This window comes from Pinus tabuliformis, chromosome X, assembly GCF_031772625.1.
Source record: "Pinus tabuliformis cultivar Carrire ecotype Pingquan chromosome X, CPIR1, whole genome shotgun sequence".
Lineage (NCBI taxonomy): Eukaryota > Viridiplantae > Streptophyta > Pinopsida > Pinales > Pinaceae > Pinus > Pinus tabuliformis.
The window spans coordinates 331,249,158-331,269,462 of NC_142308.1; the positions used below are offsets into that span (position 1 = coordinate 331,249,158).

At 35.5% G+C, this 20,305-nt stretch overlaps 1 pseudogene; it reads left to right on the forward strand.

The window, feature by feature from the left end:
* The first annotated feature begins 19,096 nt into the window (after positions 1-19,096).
* Positions 19,097-19,390, forward strand: LOC149139798 (10 kDa chaperonin, mitochondrial pseudogene; annotated as a pseudogene).
* Positions 19,391-20,305: the final 915 nt, after the last annotated feature.

Here is a 20,305-nt window from a genome sequence, read left to right on the forward strand (position 1 = left end):
TGTGAACAAGGCTGAATTTCTGAGGTGGTTGCAGGGCCAAAAATCTTTGTTTTGACAAAATTTGGGGCAAGTTGGCCAACATTGACTTTGACAATTGGAGGGGACTTGGAGGAGGGTTTGAATTGGAATATTTGTGGAAGAATTGGTCTTGGTATTGGGTTTTGGATATCTCATTTTGATTTGATTCTATAAGAGAAGGATTGTTGGGTTTTCCCCCTTGTGGGGGTTTTCCCTAGATTGGAGCCTAAATTTTGGTGTCTCATGTATCTTTGCGATATTTATGTTTTGCTATATTTGTATAAGTTCTTGATGAAGAAGACATAAAAAATAATTAGAAGGAAATTGACATTCACAAGTAATTATAAATAAGAGGAATCAAACATTAATGTCTACTAAACTTGGTTTCTCAACATGGTATCAAAGCTAAGGTAAAGGAATGCAACTTGAAGATCACAACTTGTTGGCATATTTGAAGACACCCTTGTAGAAGTTATCTCAAATTTCACTCTCTTGAAGATCTCTTGAAGACATCAATAACAATTCTCATCCATTCTTGAAGATATTCTTGTAGTAGTTTTCTCTCTCACACACAAGTAAGTACTCTTCTATTCTCCATGTCCAATTCTCGCAATAAAATGGCATCTATTTGCAAGGGAATAAGCGCGATGGACAATCAAATTTCAAGGCTTGGAAAAAGAGGATTGATTTAGTTCTTAAAGAAAATGAAGTGATGAAATTTGTTAAAGGCAAAGTTTCAGTACTAGAAAAGAAAAAAGCTCAATAAATAGCCAAATACAATAAGGCAGAAATTAGAGCTCAAAGGATTCTCTTTGAATACATCAAAGATAATCTCATTTCTTTTGTTTCATATTTGACTAGATCTAAGAAAGTCCATGATAAATTGGTCAAATTCAACTCCGTCAACATCGCTGGCCAAAATATCTCTCTAAGGAATCAACTCCATGGAACAAGAATATTGAAATAAGAAGGTGTAGCTTCATAGATTATTAGAATATCAAAAAACAAAGATCAACTTCAAGGACTTGGAGAAACCATATATGACTCTGATTTAATCACTTACATAATAAATGCTCTACCTCCATCTTGGGATTGCTTTGCAGGAGGTATCTACGCAAGAAATGACATTCCAACTTTTGAAGAACTATGGTCTCTATGTGTTATAGAAGAAACAATATTGAAGGTTAAAGTTGACACTGAACCAAATAATAAGAAATCTCAAGATTTTTCATCCAGATCAAAGAAGTTTGGAAAGTTTAGACCTTAAAACAAAAAAAATGGTAACAAGTACTATAAAAACAAGGATATGTCAAAAGTTAAATTCTTTTTTTTCCATGAATATGGACACATCACGAGGAATTTTTCCAAGATATCTAAAAACAATAATAACAATAAGATGAAGGACATAAAAGAAGCATTAACAACTAAAGGTGAAGAAGCTCCAAAGAAACCCAACGTCAAGGAAAACACGGATATTTACTACTAACATTAATGAAGATTATAATAGGTGTACATAACTCTACAATTCATCTTTGTACCAAGTTTACAGTGAAATTTTCTATTTCTTAGATAGTAGATGGAATAGTATTTATTATTGGAAAGGAAATTATGGGGATAACATAGAAGTCTGTTGGGATTCATAAATTAAGTCTTTTCATGAAAATAAAAATTAAGAGGGAGCTCATAGTCACCTACAATGAAGTAATTAAAATCAACTCATTATAGTAAGAAGAGGAGTCTCCTTGACCATTGTCTACATAGAATGCATCACAAAACTCTAGAAGGAGCTTTTAGTTACATTTGTCGAAAGATTTATGTCCACAAAATTTCATCATAAATATCCAAAGGAAGCTAACAAGATGATTGATGTAGGAGGTTGATGAAAATGGGGTCGTAGTCTGGAATTAGACTACTGGTTAACTTTAGAACCAATCAGTTGTGCTTTAATCAGATTCTGTATGTGTATTTCCTCCTGAGGGTCCCACCTTCCTGACCAATCACCATCGGTCCTTCTTTGACTTTTCCTTTTGTCAGGCGCTTCAATCCATGCCGTCGATTTCACTCCTTCAGATCCAATGGATATCGCACAATCTCGCGTGAAATCTTGCACGACTGATATCAGGTCGAGAGCACGCGAAATTTCTGGTTTTCTCGTGCTACATGTTGTTGAGTCCCAAACTTGCATCTTCCCTATACACCTTTTCAGCCTTCTTTTCCATTTACTTGACCCACCAAGCTATCAAATCATTGCATATTAGTTTAAAAAGAGCTTATAAAATGGTTTCCTAACTATGTCTTGTGACTGCTGTTTGATTTAGATTTTTGTTCAATTAGCTGCGGAAACTTGTCACTTTCCGTAGCCAGCTCAGGTTTCCGCAACCATTTTGTTGAAGACTATGTTACAGGTGTCCACTAGAGAATCCGGCCACATGGGCAAGCTACAAATGACGTGTATATGGAGCGTGTCCCCTTGGTTCAGCCGAATCACTCACAAACAACCATGGTCAAGGACGGTAAAAAGAGTGGTCAACCTAGGAGTTTTGCGGTGGCACGACTTTGTTTTTACCACGTGAAGATTTGCGTGGCAAGTTCCTCAATCTCCGGAGGTGTGCTAACACCTGTGGATCGATTCGTGAACCAAATCGAACAGCCACCACTCCATAGATTTATTTGTCATGGCTACCATACTGCTAGATCTCAGGACGTGGATATTCACGTGTCTATTTGGCAGTGCAGAATTTAGGAATTAGTTATAGCATCTTCAGTTATAAATAACGCTTTATCATACGCTTGATAGTTAGCTTTTTATCTGTAATCTTGACTATTTTTACGAGCCCACTGTGCCGTGCTCTATCTTTATCTTATGACTGCACTTTAATATATGAGAAGACAACGTTCTTAAGTTCAATTTGTGACTGAGTATTGATTGGCCGAGGTTGCAGAGGGCCCCTGTACACCAAGGCTATGTATCTACTGTATAGTTTCTTGCTTGCTTTCATTATGTTACTGCTTTTATAATCATTTGCTTGTATATATTACACTGTTCTGATATTCATGTTAACTGCTGTCCATATTTTCTTTTATGCTTTCTCATGATTGTTAACTGATCAATGTTTTTATTTCAAGTTCTTGTAGGCAGCCCAGGCAATTTACATAGTTTTTAATGACTAATGACATGAAATCATCTTGTCCTTTCTGCTGATTTATTTTCTGAGTTTTAATTCCAGCATTGTCATTTCTTTCAGTTCTGTTTTGCTCATTTACTTTCATGCAATTTAGATATCATATTACCCCAGTTGTTTATGATTACCTCCTATAGCCAAGCGACTCAAATAGTGAGGAATCAGAATATTATTTGATGTAGTATGATTTAGTTTACTTTCCTGCAAGTTAGTGATTAGATAACTTATGTCATTTTCAGGGATTGAAGTATGAATGAGTAGTTTAATCTTAGTTTCATTTTATGCAATTTCATTTCCTGCAATTTAGATATCAGATTACTCAATTTGTTTATGATTACCTCCTATAGCCAGAGCGAGTCGAAAGGTGAGGGGTCAGAATATGAGTTGAAGTAGTGTGATTTAGTTTGCTTTGCTTACAGTCTTTGAATTGCATTGAGTTCAGTTTTTATTTTCCTTTTACATAGAAGTAAGGATACTGGGCTTCATTTTCACTAGCTCACTATTTTGGTATTTTTATTTTCTTTTGGGAATTGATTTCATCACAGAAAGTTTGAAACCTTTTTGAGAACTTTAAAGTTTGGAAAATCATTGTAGAAGTCACCATTTCCATCCATACTTGACTTTCAATTCTGCCATCTCACATTAGGGAATCAACAGAAGATAAACCCAAAAAACAAACCAAAAACTCAAAAACGACAAAGAAATAACAAATCGGTTATCTTGCATATACATTGCACTTCACTTCAACAGTTTACGACTCTCGGATTGACATTTCAAATAGCAATTTAGGACACACTAAATTGACCAAACACATGTCACCCACTTAGGCTAATTGTGTGAATTTTAGAAATACTGGATATGACTTTGAGGGCGCGCGAGATACCGGTTACCACTTTCCGTATACTACCCACATGCTTAATTCATACTTTTAAGAAAGACGTTTAAGGAAAGGTTTAGCGCTTAAGCTCAATATTAACCCTTAATACTAATCGACTATGATTATCAATAAAATGTATAAACAGAGAAAAATGCCCGATTTGGGTCCAGAACGCCGAAACACAGATACAAATGAATTTCTGCACCAAGATTAACAAGCAACACCACACTTAATCATTTATTCAATAAAATAGAATTTCCAAAGTCTTGCCCTCTTGGCTCGATTACACTAGTTTGTCTGACCTTTGTTTGCTCTCCAAATCTATCTCTCAGACACCTCTCGCTTAATTACTCTATTCTCGATCATCTAATCTCTTTGTCATTACATTCTTTCCTCTTTTATGAATCAAATCCTATCCTAACTGCATTAACAACTCAATCTCTATTTTTATCAACTCAACCATTAAATCCATATTCTCAAGCTCTGGTACACACCTATACTAACAACTTATCTCCTATTCTAAAAATAATACAATATTCTAATTATTACAATAATTGGAGTAAAGATAATTTTTGAGATATCCATCCATCTCTACTAAGAATTGATTTTGACCACTCAGGTCAATGAAATTCATCTCTTTTTAGCCACAACATGTGAACATACAATCACATTGCTGGCTAAGTCTGGATGCTCCTGCATCAATGATAGTTGGAAAAAAGAGAAAAATAGACAAGAAGTATGATCAGTGTTGGTCAATATCTAGTTTGCAACATGTTAGAGATTCTTCTAGCAAGGAGTTGAAATTCACTAGTGGAGCTGATTCAGACTTGTGCATAAAAACATGAACTAGTGATACTATGATAGTTAGAGAAGAAGTAGACTTTTATAGCAAGACATAGCAGAGCATATTCTATACGTAAAGAAAATAGTTCAAAGAATTCATTAAAGAAGTTGACACTTTGCACTAAATAACAACACAAAAGCAAGTCTTGAAAATATCCTCTCAAATAAAACGAAGATGTTAATTTATCTTAGATTATTCCCAATTATTAAAAAATGAAGGAGTCTCGTACTTTGGATCAAGAAGAAATCTTGAGTTATATATTAAAAGGAAGTTGAAATGGATACACTACTACTCAAATTATAGTAGGTCTTGAAGGCTTGGAATACTGAAGCATCTAGGGTTTGTAAAACCTAGAAAAGGGTCTAAGAAAACCCTAGAACTAATCATTTCCACTACAAGAAGAAGCCCTAGCTCTTGAGAATGATTACAACATGTTGATGTAAGAACAAGTTTGATGAAATGGGGAATAAAATTCCTCAAAAGAACTACTCAAGACTTGAAAAACAGATGAAATAATGGAAAGAACATAGATGGGAGAACGTAATTACAGAAAAAGAAAATATGAATAATAATAATTATTAAGCAACCCACCTTCAACTCTTCCTTAAATCAAAACAACTCAGCTCATAACTATCTATAAATATTTAAAATTCTCATTTGCTCTTCTACTATCAACATTCAGAAATAGTCCTGATGATGGATCCCTGTTGGGATTTGAAACATTGACAGAATATGGTTATTACTGTGGGTTCTCCAGTAACTAACTCAGAAGATATAAACCACAGATGTCTAAAATCCAGAAAAAGAAAAGTTGTTTGAAGGTTCTCCCAGTAAGAGGGATAGGATAAAGTTAAGACAATTTCTTCAATTAGAAGAGTTACTCTAGATTTTGAAGAAGTTTCATGGTTAAAGAAGATGTCATACTAATTTGGGAAAGAAGGATTCATGACCTAAAGGAAGAAATATTGACTTTAGAGGTAGCTAGAAGCAAAAGTTGATATGTAGGATCTTACACAACATTTTTTGGGTTGACAGTGCTAATAATTAGATATATTATTGATGGTTGGAATGTGGAAGAGTATGAAACAGAATTTTGTCACACTGCAAAGGCAGAAGATGTGGCAATTGGTACAATCAATTGTGAAGCTGTTTGACTCCTTAAAATGTTTTATGGTCTATCTGATGATACGTTGGATTTGATTATGATATTTTTTAATTTTACAAATCTATTTTAAGATTTTCAGAGATCTAGAAAGGTCGAAGCACATTATGAATCGTGACTTGATGGAGTTGTGAATCTACACGTATATCTCCATTGACGAACATGTAGAAGATGCATTCATGAATTTCCTTTTCATGGAAAAGGATGAGTATTTTTGAGACAAGATTAGACTTGTGGATATCTCCTCCTTGGTTTAGAGGGAGTGAGGATCTCCTCCATGGTTGAGAGGGAGTGAGGATGGAAAGCATGTTATCCTCGTTTCATGTACTATGAACAAGACTAAATGTCATAAGTATAATGCATGAACACTAGTAGGGAGAATGGTGGAATGGATAAGCATAAAAAATGAACATTCTTGAGTCATGTATTGTGGTTGATTATGATTAATATCCTAATTTAGATAAATGGACTTGTAGAAAACCTTTGTCAACACGTTTCGAACCAACTAGTGTGGTTCATCGTCAGGACAAGTTGAGGAGTCAGATCATGGCTACAAAATAAATAGGGAGAGTAGATCTTCCAAACAGCCAGGTTGACTAGGTTGACCATCAACGACTATATAACGGTTAGATTATATAATATTAAAATGTTAATAAGTCAAAGGTCATAACTTCTAATAATAGAATAATATTCTCATTTTAGTGAATAATAATTAATTATAATATATTATATATTAGAATGTTATATTTATTTAATTAAAATATTTTCCTTAGGTTATTAAATTAAATTATTTAATTCCTTTTTTAATTTATTTAATCATATAAATACTTGGGATACGTGAATGGGTTTTATTTTTATTTTTATTATATATTAGAATGTTATAATATTAATTTTATTTATATATTAAATTACTTAATTCTAATTTAATTTAATCAATTGAATTGCAAGGGATAAAAAAGCGGGGGGGGGGGGGGGGGGGGGGTGTTTATATATCAGAATGTCATTCTATTCTTTGTTAATTTATTTAATCATTTAAACCACTAGGGATAGTAGAGGGTTTTAAATAATAAGGATTTAATAGGATTAATAAATTATTATTGAGTATTGGTTAAAATTAATTTTTATTTTATTTATATGGTCAAGGTAGAAGCTTAATAACAAATAATATTAAGAAAATTTTGATAAGGAAATAATAATAAAAATTAGAACAAGCGACAGATTTTTAAATACAAGAAGGACAAGAACAGGACAATTAGATTTTTAAATATAAGAAGGCCCCCCCCTGAGGCCTATTGTCAACACCATTGGTGGTCCGACCTACCTTCTGGCCAAGTTCCTTGCCCTCAAGCTTAAGCCCCTAGTTGGCTGTATAGAGTCCTTCGTAAAAGACTCTACTTCCTTCATTAATGAGCTTAAGGACATAAAGCTTGACCCTTAAGACATCCTCATCAGCTTCGATGTGGTCTCCCTTTACACTTGTATCCCTATAAAGGAGGCCTTGGAAGTGATCTATCACCTAACAGATCCCGATACTGCTCGGCTGGTTGAGATTTGTCTCACTTCCACTTTTTTCTGCTTTGAGGGTGAATTCTTTGAGCAGACCTTTGGTGTTGCCATGGGATCACCCCTTTCCCCTATTGTTGCGAACCTTTTTGTGGAATATTTCGAAGCCAAAGCTTTAGCCTCGACCCATCTCCTTCCCAAGCTATGGAAAAGATATGTTGATGACACTAATGTCATCTGGTCCCATGGCCAAGAGGAGTTGGATCTCTTCTTCAATCACCTCAACTGTCAATCTTCTTCCATTAAGTTCACCATGGAAAAAGAAGTCAATGGTTGCCTCCCCTTCCTGGATATTCTTATTTCTAAAAATAAGGACGGTTCCCTCTCCCACTCAGTGTTCCGGAAGAAAACACATACTGAGCAGTATCTTCATGCCGATTCCCATCATTTCCCCACTCAAAAATTGGGTGTTCTTAACACCCTCACTACTCGTGCCCTTAGGATTTCTGATAATAAGAGCTTCGATAAGGAGAAATCCCATCTCCTTAATGTCTTTGTGGAGAATGGCTATAGTAGGCGCTTAGGTCAGAAGGCTTTCCTTAAAGCATCTAAAAATTCTATAATTAAAAAAGTACCTAAAGAACGCCTGCTAGGTGTCCATCTTCCCTATGTCCAGGGAACCACAGACAAGATTGCTCGGATCCTTAAGAAGTATAATATTCCCTCAACCTTTAGGCCCCTCAATACCATTCGTAAATCCCTCCGATCGGTGAAAGATCCCATTGACCCTAAGGACATGAAGGGCATCTACTTGATCCCTTATTCTTGCGGGACCCCATATATCGGGGAAACAGGGCGCTCCATCCATCAAAGGATTAGTGAACATGTAGCCGACCTAAGACATGGGAGAACCAAGTCTTCAGCGTTAGCGGAGCATGCGGAGAAGACCAAGCATCATGTCTGTATTGAGGAGGCCAAGGTTATTACCAAGGTTGCACAGTTCCATCACCGTAAATTCAGGGAGGTGATTGAAATTGAAAAAAGGCCTAACAATCTCAATAGAGATGACGGCTGGAAGATCAGTAGTTGTTGGATCCCTGCCCTTTCTTCTTAGTCTTACCTTCCTTTCCCCCTTCCCCCCCCCCCCCCCCCCCCTTTTTTTAGTTTTCGAGGTTTCCCTTTTTTTCCTGTTCCTTCTCCTTAGAGCTGCCTTTTCCATCCTCCTAAGGTTTCTCCTTTGGTTTAAGTTTTTTACTAATTGTCCTGTTCTTGTCCTTCTTGTATTTAAAATCTGTCGCTCGTTCTAATTTTTATTACTATTTCCTTATCAAAATTTTCTTGATATTATTTGTTATTAAGCTTCTTCCTTGACCATATGAATAAAATATAAATAAATAAAAATTAATTTTAACCAATACTCAATAATAATTTATTAATCCCATTAAATCCTTATTATTAAAAGCCCTCTACTATCCCTAGTGGTTTAAATGATTAAATAAATTAACAAAGAATAGAATGACATTCTGATAAATAAACCCCCCCTTTTTTATCCCTTGCAATTCAATTGATTAAATTAAATTAGAATTAAGTAATTTAATATATAAATAAAATTAATATTATAACATTCTAATATATAATAAAAATATAAATAAAACCCCTTCACGTACCCCTAATATTTATATGATTAAATAAATTAAAAAAGGAATTAAAAATTTAATTTAATAACCTAAGGAAAATATTTTAATTAAATAAATATAACATTCTAATATATAATATATTATAATTAGTTACTATTCACTAAAATGAGAATATTATTCTATTATTAGAAGTTATTACCTTTGACTTATTAACATTATATAATCTAGCCGTTATATAGTCGTTGATGGTCAACCTAGTCAACTTGGCCGTTTGGAAGATCTACTCTCCCTATTTATTTTGCAACCATGATCTGACTCCTCAACTTGTCCTGACAATGAACCACACTAGTTGATTCGAAATGCGTCGACAAAGGTTTTCTACATGTGATTTACGCCGAAACTCTTCTTATAAATGCTATGGATCACAGAAGCCTCAATTCAATAATAAATGGACTTGGTAAAGAATGGTCTAGAGGAAAAAATATTCCTTGATTAGGAAATGGCCCTGTGAAGTCATACCTTTGGAATACCTACGTGGGCTACGTGCCTTGAGAGGCAGTGGTGTCCAAATTTATGCCTCCCAACATTGTGCTCAGATCTAGTGGAGAGATATAGCGTACTTTTCAAGGCCTTGGTAGAAAATATTGGTTATGATGATGTAATCATAATTAATGCTTATCAATCTAGATCCTTTTTTATATGAATATTTAAACTTGAGAATATCCTGTTGAGTCATTATGAATACCTCCCTAGTTAAGAGGGAGTGTTGAAGTTGTAACTAGAGTCAGTCTTCATAATGTAATATAAATCTATCATGATGTATTTATTATATTCATTATTATTATATTTCATTTTTGGTCAAAGCATGTTCTTCATGCTTATAGATTCAAAAGAATCAAAGAGAATTTATTTTGAGTCAAAATAATACTTATTGAAGTCTTGTCCCATTTGGAAATTTGAAGAAAAAAGAAGTCAAAATTTAATTTTTGTGTCATAAGCCCACAAGATTTTCAAGTCGACCCAGTGACACATATTTGACCCTCCTGGATAACTATATATAAGAGGCTAGTTCAACCTCTTGGATTCATTCATTCACCATCAAATCTTTTATCTATTTCTACACTTAGACAAGGAGAACAAGGACCAAAGTTAAAGGAGAAAGAAGAAATTAAAAAGAGAGAGAGACACCAAAGTTTCTACTCTACTACAGCTTGTACACGTGACATATTTTTGTGAAAAGGGAAGAATTTCTGAGGTGACTGCAGGAACAAAAATATCTGTTTTGACCAGATTTGTGGCAGGTTGACTAGCGTTGGATTTTACTATTGGAGGGGACTTGGAGTTGACTTCAAATATTCATGGTAGAATTGTTATTGGTTTTGGGTCTTGTATATCTCATTTTGATACGATTCTATACAAGAAGGATTGTTTGGTTTTTCCCCTTGTGGGGTTTTTCCTTGACGTGGGGCCTAAAATTTGGTGTCTCTTGTCTCTTTGTGATCTTTATGTTTTGTATATTTGTATAATTTCTTGATGAAGAATACATAACAATAATAATAAGGCAACTAAAATTCACAAGTAATTATTAAGAAGAGGAATCGAGCATTAATATCTACTACACTTGGTTCTCAACATGGTATGAGAGCTAAGGTAAAGGAAGGCAACTTGAAGATTAAAACTTGTTGGCATATTTGAAGACACCCTTGTAGCAGTTATCTCGAAGTTCACTCTCTTGAATATATATTGAAGACATCAATAAAAAATCTCATCCATTCTTGAAGATATTCTTGTAGTTGTTTTCTCTCTCACACACAAGTAAGTACTCTTCTATTCTCCATTACCAATTCTCCCAATAAAATGGTATCTATTTGCAAGGGAGGGAATAAGCTTGATGGAACATCAAATTTAAAGGCTTGGAAAAAGAGGATTGGTTTAGTTCTAAATGAAAATGAAGTGATACAATTTTTTGAAGGGAACATTATAGTACCAGACAAGAATAATGTTCAAGAAATAGGAAAATACAATAAGGGAGAAATTAGAGCTCAAAGGATGCTTTTTGAATCCATAAAATATCATCTCATTTCTTTTGTTTCAGATTTGAATACATCTAAGGAAGTATATGATAAATTAGCCAAATTGTACTCCATCAACACACCAACCTAAATATCTATTTAAGGAATAAACTATATGGAACAAGAATGTTAAAAGAAGAAGACGTAGCTTCTTACTTTACGAGAATATCAAAAATCAAATATCAACTTCAAGGACTTGGAGAAACCATATTTGACTCCAAGTTAATCACTTATGTAATAAATGCTCTACCTCCATATTGGGATGGATTTGCAGGAGGTGTTTATGCAAGAAATGAAACTCCAACTTTTGACGAATTATGGGCTCTATGTGTTCTAGAAGAAACAAGATTGAAGGCTAAATATGACACTGAACTGAGTATTGAAAAATCTCAAGCTTTTGCAACTAGATCAAAGAAGTTTGGAAAGTTCGGACCTCAACAAAAAAATAATGGTAACAAGTATGATTAAACAAGGATATGTCAAAAGTTAAATTCTTTGGTTGCCTTGAATATGGACACACCAAGAGGAATTGCCCCGATAACCCTAAAAACAATAATATCAATAAGAGGAAGGACATAAATGAAGCATTAACAACTGAAGATGAAGAAGCTCCAAATAAACCCAAAGTCGAGCACAACACGGATATTTACTACTAGCATTAATGAAGATTATAGTAGGTATACATAGATCTACAATATATCGTCATACCAGGTTTGCAGTGAAATTTTCTATTTCTTATATGCTAGATGGAATAGTATTTGTCATTGACAAGACAAATATGGGGATAACATAGAAGTCTATTGGGATTTGTAAATTAATTCTTTTCATGAAAATTAGAATTAAGAGGGAGTTCATAGTCATCTATAATGAAGTAGTTAGAATCAACTCACTATAGTAAGAAGAGGAGTCCCTTTGATCGTTGTCTAGATAGAATGCATCACAAAACTCTAGAAGAAGCTTTAAGTTACATTTGTAGAAAGATTCATGTCTATAAAATTTCATCATAAAGATCCAAAGGAAGCTAACAAGATGGAAGTCAAGAAAAAGAGAAGAATAGACAAGAAGTATGATCAATGTTGGTCAGTATCTAGTTTACAACATGTTAAAGATTCTTCCAGCAAGAAGGAGTTGACAGTCACTAGTGAAGCTGATTCAAACTTATGCATCAAAGAATGAACTAGTGATTCTACGATAACTACAAAAGAAGAAGACTTTTATAGCAATACATAACATAGAATATTCTAAAGAAGACATTTCAAAGCATGCATTAAAGAAGTTATCACTTTACACTAACTAGCAGCATGGAAGCAAGTCTTGAAAAGATCCTCTTAATTAAAGGAAGATGCTCATTTACCTTAGATTATTCCCTATTATTGAAAGATGAAGGATTCTCATACTTTGGATCAAGAAGAACTCTTGAGCTAGATCTTCAAAGAAAGCTGAAATGGATACACTACTACTCAAAGTATAGCATATCTTGAAGAATTGAAATATTGAAGCATCTAGGGTTTGTAAACCATAGAAAAAGGTCTAAGAAAACCCTAGGATTAATCATTACCACTGTGAGAAGAAGCCCTAGCTCTTGAGAATGATGTCATCATGCTGATGTAAGAACATGTTTGATGAAAAGGGAATTGAACTTCCGCAAAATAACTACTCAAGACTTGAACAACAAATGAAAGAATGGAAGAAACATAATTACAAAAAGACAAAAGATGTTTGAAGGTTCTCCAAATAAAAGGGAGAGGATCAATTTAAGACAATTGCCTCAATTAGAAGAGTTACTCTATAATTTTAAGCAGTCTCATGATTAAAGAAGATATCGTACTTTGGGAAAGAAGGATTCCCGATCCAAAGGAAGAAATATTGACTTCAAAGGGAGTTGGAAGCATAAGTTGTTATGTGGGATCTTACTCAACATCATTTGGGTTGGAAGTACTAATAATAAGTAGAGATACTACTGATGGTTGGAATCTGGTAGAGTATGAAGTAAAATTTTTCTACACTACAGAGGAAGAAGATGTGGAAACTGGTACAATCATATGTGAAGTTGTTTGGATCCTTAAAATGTTTTATGGTCTATCTTATGACATGTTGGATTAGATTATGATATTTTGTATTGGTAAAATCTATTTGCATATTTTTAGAGATCTAGGAAGGTCAAATCACACTATGGTTCATGACTCGATGGAGTCGCGAAGCTACAAGTATATCTTCATTGATGTATCCAATGCATTAATGAAGCTCATTTTCATGGAAAAGGATAAGTATTTTTGAGACAAGCTTAGGCTTGTGGATATATCATCCCTGGTTGAGAGGGAGTGAGGATCTCTTCCATGGTTGAGAGGAAGTGAGGATGGAAACCGTGCTCTCCATGTGTCATGTACTATGGCTAGGACTAACTCTTATAAGTCTAGTACATGAACACAAGTGGGGAGAATGGTGGATTGGATAAGCATCAACGAACATTATTGAGTCATGTATTGTTGTTGATTAGGATTAATATCCTAAATTGGATAATTGGACTTCGTAAAGAATGGTTCAGAGGATGAAATTTTACTTGAGATTAGGAAATGGTCCCGTGAGGTCATGCCTTCATAATACCTAGGTCGGGTATGTGCCTTAAGAGGCAGTGGTGTCCAACTTTGTCAGGCCTGGCAGTAAATCCATAAGGCAAAAATAATTTGACTGTGTTATTCCATCAGGTAGGTCCTCATTATATACATGAGGGAGAGACTGTTCAGTTCATCTCCCGATGACTGTTCATATTTCCTATTTATCTATTTACAATAATTCACCCAATCACAAGGATTAGGTGTCAACATTCCCCCCCTTAATCTGAAGGGATGTTGGTGAGTCCAAGCATCATTCTGAATCGTTCAAGCTTTTCCCTTCCAAGCGCTTTGGTGAAGATTTCTGCAATTTGCTCATTTGTGGAACAATGATGGAGATGGATTATTTTGGCCTCAACATGATGTCGAATCAGATGATATTTAGTATTGATGTGCTTCATTCGATCATGGAAATTTTGGTTCTTGGACAACTTTATTGCAGAGGTATTGTCAATCATGAGTGGAGTTGATTGTATTTGTTTTACTTGCAAATCTTCAAGAATTTTCCTGAGCCACACAATTTATTTTGTTGCTTCAGCTGCTGCCACGTATTCTGCTTCTGTTGTGGAATCTGCTGGAACTGATTGTTTGCGTGATCTCCAGGAGATAGCTCCTGATCCAAGACTCATAGCATATCCTGAAGTTGATACCCCAGTTTCTTTGTCTCCATCGATGTCTGAATCAGAGTATCCAATCAAACTGAAGTCGTCCACCTGTGTATACTTGATTCCAAAGTCTTGAGTTCCCTTCAAGTACCTTAGAACTCTTTTTTCAGCAGACCAATGTCCCTCATAAGGCTTTTGCATAAACTTGGAGAGGATTCCAACAACAAACGAAATGTCTGGTCTGGTAGTAGTTAGGTAGTTGAGACTTCCTACAAGCTGTCTATACTTTGTTGCATCCTCAAATTCTTTTCCTTCAATAGATGTGAGCTTTAATTTTTGTTCCATTGGAGTAGCAAGAGGATTGCACTCTGTCATTCCAAACCTGTTCAACAGATCTCCAATGTATTTCTTTTGAGAAAGAAATATGGACTTTGGATGTTGGGTTACTTCAATACCAAGATAGTAATGAACATAGCCCAAATCAGTCATTTCAAAATTTTCCCCAATTCCTTCTTTATGGATGCAATGTAGCTTTCATTGTTCCCTGTCATCAAAAGATCATCTACATATAACACAAGATATACAACTGTTTTGCCAACTTTCTTGACAAATAAAGTTGCATCATCAAGATCAAAATGTTTGAAATTGAGTTTCAGAAGATGCTCAGTTAGTTTTTCATACCAGGCTCGCGGTGATTGTTTGAGGCCATACAAGGACTTCAAAAGTTTGCATACTTTATGTTCATGTCCTTTCACAAAAAATCCTTTAGGCTGGGACATAAAAAATTCTCTTTTAGATCCCCATTCAAGAAAGCAGTTTTTACATCCATTTGATGGAATTTCCAACCGTTCTGAGCTGCTAGTGCAAAGAGTGTCTGGATGGTAGCCCATTTTGCTGTGGGGGAAAAAGTCTCCTCATAATCGACCCCTTCCTTCAATGCAAAACCTTTTGCCACAAGCCTAGCTTTATGCTTGTCAAGTGAGCCATCAACTTTATACTTGTTCTTGTAGACCCACTTGCAGCCAATTGGTTTGGTTCCTAATGGAGGATCAACCAACTTCCAAGTGTCATTCTTTATGAGGGCATCATACTCCTTTTGCATCGCTTCTTTCCATTCATCATGAGAAGCAGCTTCTTTGAAGGAAGTTGGTTCAAAATCTGTAGACAAGTTTAATTCACAATCATAAGAAACATCCATATCAACAGGTGAATTAGAGTCATCTACATCACCTCCATTTTGCCGGTTTGAATTTCTGGTTCCTGTCTTTCCAACTTCATCAGGATGAACACTTTCAAGTGTCTTTGTCACCCACTTTGGGGGACCTTTTTTAGATGGTACAGGCTACTCCGTTGATTGAGTTGGGACTGAATCAAGATTTAGTCTCCCAATTCTATCAATCACATCACTTAAAGCATCATTCGTTGTTGGAGTTTCATGCGGGGGAGAGTGTTCTTCAGAAGAAGATTCCACGTGTTGATCTAGTATAGGAATCCCCCCTTCAAGATGTGGAATCTGATTATCAAATTCTTGAAATGATTTTGCTTTTGCGAATCTATCCAAGCAATCAAGTTGCCGCTCAACAACATTGTCAGTTTTGGATGATTCAAGGAAAATTACATCTCTAGATACAACAAACTTCTTATTTACTTCATCATAGAGACAATATCCTTTGGAGGTGTTTGAATATCCCATAAAGATACACTTACGACTTCTAGCACCAAGTTTGTTTCTATGTACCTTTGGTATCAAGGCATAACAGGTGGAACCAAAGACCTTGAGATTCTTTACCGAAGGAACATGTCCATACCACATTTCATAAGGAGTCTTGTTTCTAATAACATTATATGGACATCTATTCTTTATATATGCAGCACATAGAACAACATCAGCCCAAAACATTATCTTTACATTCTTGAAGAAGAGCATGGATCGTACCATATTTAAGATTGTCCTATTCATTCTTTCAGCTACACCATTCTATTGGGGATTATAAGGCACAATTGTTTGATGTTTGATCCCATGTTGGTGAAGATAGATTTCAAATTCATTTGATGTGTATTCTTTTCCATTATTAGTGCGAATAGACCCAATATGAGATTGTGCATCATTTTCAATCCATTTATGAAAATTCTTGAATGTTTGAAAAGCATCAGATTTCTTCTTCAATAAATAAACCCAACACATTCTGGTGTAGTCATCAATAAATGTCATGATATATTTATTTCCATTTGCAGAAGGAATAGGCATTGGACCACATAAATATGAATGAATGAGTTAAAGTTTCCTATGTGCTCTTGAATGTGAATCATGAAAAGACTGTTTGCTATGCTTTCCTAGAATGCAAGCATCACATTTATTAAGTTTCCTAGGAATTGTAGGCAAACCAACAACATCATTTTTCTTCAACAAGCGGAGACTGTCATAGTTCAAATGTCCAAATCTAGCATGCCATAATAAACTTGATGGAAGTGTACCTTCTTCATGATGAGAATTGTATGAGAAATGTTGTGCATGAGCAGAGGTTCCTTGCAGCTTGATAAGCCTTTCTTCTTCTATTCCCCTCATGACAAGTGAGTGGTCATATGCTTTTCTTACCTCAAGCTTGCCATCAAACATATGAATGGAGTGACCTTGCTGGCGGATGTGGACCAAGGACAACAAGTTTCTCTTGAGCTGTGGGAGATATAGAACATGATGTAGAAGAAAGTCTGGAAGACCAGGCAGTTTAAGCCTGATTGTGCCAAGCCCTGATGGCTTGATTTTTGATTGATCTGCAAAGTATACTGCTCCATCAACCTTGTCAGTGAAATCTTTAAAAAAATATTTTCTATGAGTCATGTGGCAGGTTGCTCCTGAATCAAGCAACCAATCATTTTTCCAAGAAGCAAGTGGAGCATTAAATAAATCTTCATTTACTCCAATGTTACATTGTGCCACAACATAGTGAGCGGATTCAGGTGCTTTACCTTTGTCTGTATCATCAGTTTTACCTTTCTATTGGTTTCTTTCTGCTCAATTTTGTCCCATGGTAGCTTGCATGCAGAGGCATCATTTGATCCATTTCTTTTGTAGCGTATACAGTGCAAATCTACCTTTTCTCCTTGAGAATGTCTGCCCCCCCTGCCTCTGAAATATCTTCCTCTTCCTCTTTGACCACCTCTTCCTCTTGTAGAATCTTGAGCAGGATGCTTTTCTTTATGAGCAAGGCACACAACCTCTTCAAAGATTCAGGGGTCGTCTTCTTTCCAAAAGCTTTCTCTCTTTCAGCAAACTTTTTCACAAGAGAGTCAAATGTTATATCTTTGAGATTTGCATTTGCTTGCAATGACTCAAGATAATTGGAGTAAGTAGGATAAAGTGCCTTGAGAAAAGCAATAAGAGGAATATCCAATTCAACCTTAGTGGATTTGATATCATGCATTATAGACTTTACTTTAGATGCAAGAGCAAGAGGATCATTATTTTGCAGTTCAAGAGTGAAGAGTTTAATCATGAGTTGGACAACTTTAAGTGCAGAATGTGAGTCATAGAGTTCTTTCAGCTTTTGTAGGGCTTCAAAGGCAGTTGAATATGACAAAATAGGGCAACTCACCTCTTCATTTACAGATGTAGCGATTAATGCATAAGCTTTGCTATTCTTGTTTTCCCAAATGACGAGCTCTTTGTCTGAGGTAGGTTGTACTGGTTCATTGTCTCCTTCTCCAACACACACTCCTTTCCACAACTCATTGAAAATGAGGGTGTGTTTTATCATCCGGGACCATTCAGGATAGTTCTCCTTGCTAGTGAGAATTATTCCCACCATGGATATGATTGAATGCATTCTGTAAAAAAAAATTACTTCTGCTGATAGAAAAATACTTCTGCCAATATACAGTAAAATTGTACTCAAAAGGGCATTCTCAAAAGATTTCAAATCTCTTCTCATATACCAATATGTACGTCAATACCTCATGCTACATCTTTATGCAACATATTTTCTCTAAACTCATTTTCTCCAAATACCTCCAATGTTTGATATAAATGCATCCAGCATTACATATAAATATTACATATTACATATGCCTTCAACGTATTAAATGCTCCAATGGTAATGTAATATATGCCCATTAAAGTTCATATATAATGGAACCAAAACTTATGATGTATGTGAAGCACATGTTACCATACAATGAAGCACGCAGGCATGCTTAAATTAAATTCGCAGGCAAATGTCCCGGAGTCACAGAGTCATCCACGCAGTTGTGCCACTCTGATGCTTGTGATGCTGTTGGAAGCATTCGAACTGTTGTAGCAGAGGTGATGATTTCCCACGGGAGAGGAGCAGCGGTGCGTGGTCTCTTAAGATCGTGCAGCAGCATGGCTGCTTCCGTCGGGAGCTCGACCTCTTTTGGATGCTCCTTGTCTCGTTTAGCCACACAAAAGTCAATGAAAAACAATGGCGTTCGAACATAAGTCTCCACAAACGCCGAATGTTGTGCACTGCCTGTGTGAAAGTGGAGGCAGAAGGATTTTGTAGTTGTAGGGTCCCTATATAAAAGGCCTTTGGCTATAAGGGTTTCTTCCCTTATAGTATCAAACCAATGGCAAAGAAGCTTATCCCCTTGCTTAACAAGGTTTTGATAGAGAAAGATGTTGCGCCGAGCAAGACCGCTGGCGGCATTTTGCTTCCGGAGAGCACTGGCAAGTTGAACTCAGGAAAGGTCATATCAGTTGGGCCTGGTTTTCGTAGCAAGGGTGGAAACACTATTCCTGTTAGTGTCAAGGAGGGTGACCATGTTCTTCTTCCTGAATATGGTGGCACAGAAGTAAAACTTGCAGAAAAAGAGTACCACTTGTATGGAGAGGATGATATTCTTGGGATTTTGCAGGATTGAGTTTTTTTTTTTTTTTTTTTTGCCTACAAGAAAACTATAGCGAAAATAACCGTGTCAGGACAGTGCTTCTGTTATGAAGCGTTTATGGACAGACAGGACAACATGGATAGTGCTAGACTGTATGGACAATGTTGGATAGTGTGGACAGAATGGAGGGGGAAGCTACCATGTCAGGAGCAGCTAATTATATGGAGGAGCAGCTTAGCTATATGAAGAACATACTAGGGAGTTACAAGGGAAGACTAGAATGCCAAAAAAGGAGATGGCTCTGATACCATGTCAGGCCTGGCAGTAACTCCATAAGGCAGAAATAATTTGACTGTGTTATTCCATCAGGTAGGTCCTCATTATATACATGAGGGAGAGACTATTCAGTTTGTCTCGCGATGACTATTCATATTTCCTATTTATCTATTTACAATAATTCACCCAATCACAAGGATTAGGTGTCAACAAAATTAATGCTTTATAGCATTGTGCTATGATCTAGTGGAGAGATAGAGCATACTTGTCAAGGCCTTGGTAGTTTGGCAATGTTGTATGATGATTTATCATCATTGGTGCTTATCAATATAGATCCTTTCTTATATGAATATTTCAACTTGAGAATATCCCATTGAGTACTTATGAATATACCTCCTTAGTTAAGAGGGAGCGTTGAAGTTGTAACTAGAGTCAAAATTCATAATGTAATATAAATATTTCATGATGTATTTATTATATTTAATTAATTCAAAGCATGTTCTTCATGCTTATAGAGTCAAAAGAATCAAGGATATTTATTTTGAGTCAAAAGAATATTTTTTTGAGTCTTGTCCCATTTGGACAATTGAAGGAAAAATAAGTCATACAATTATTTTTGTGTCATAAGCCCTCAAGATATTCAAGTTGTCCCTCCTTGGACAAGTTGAACCT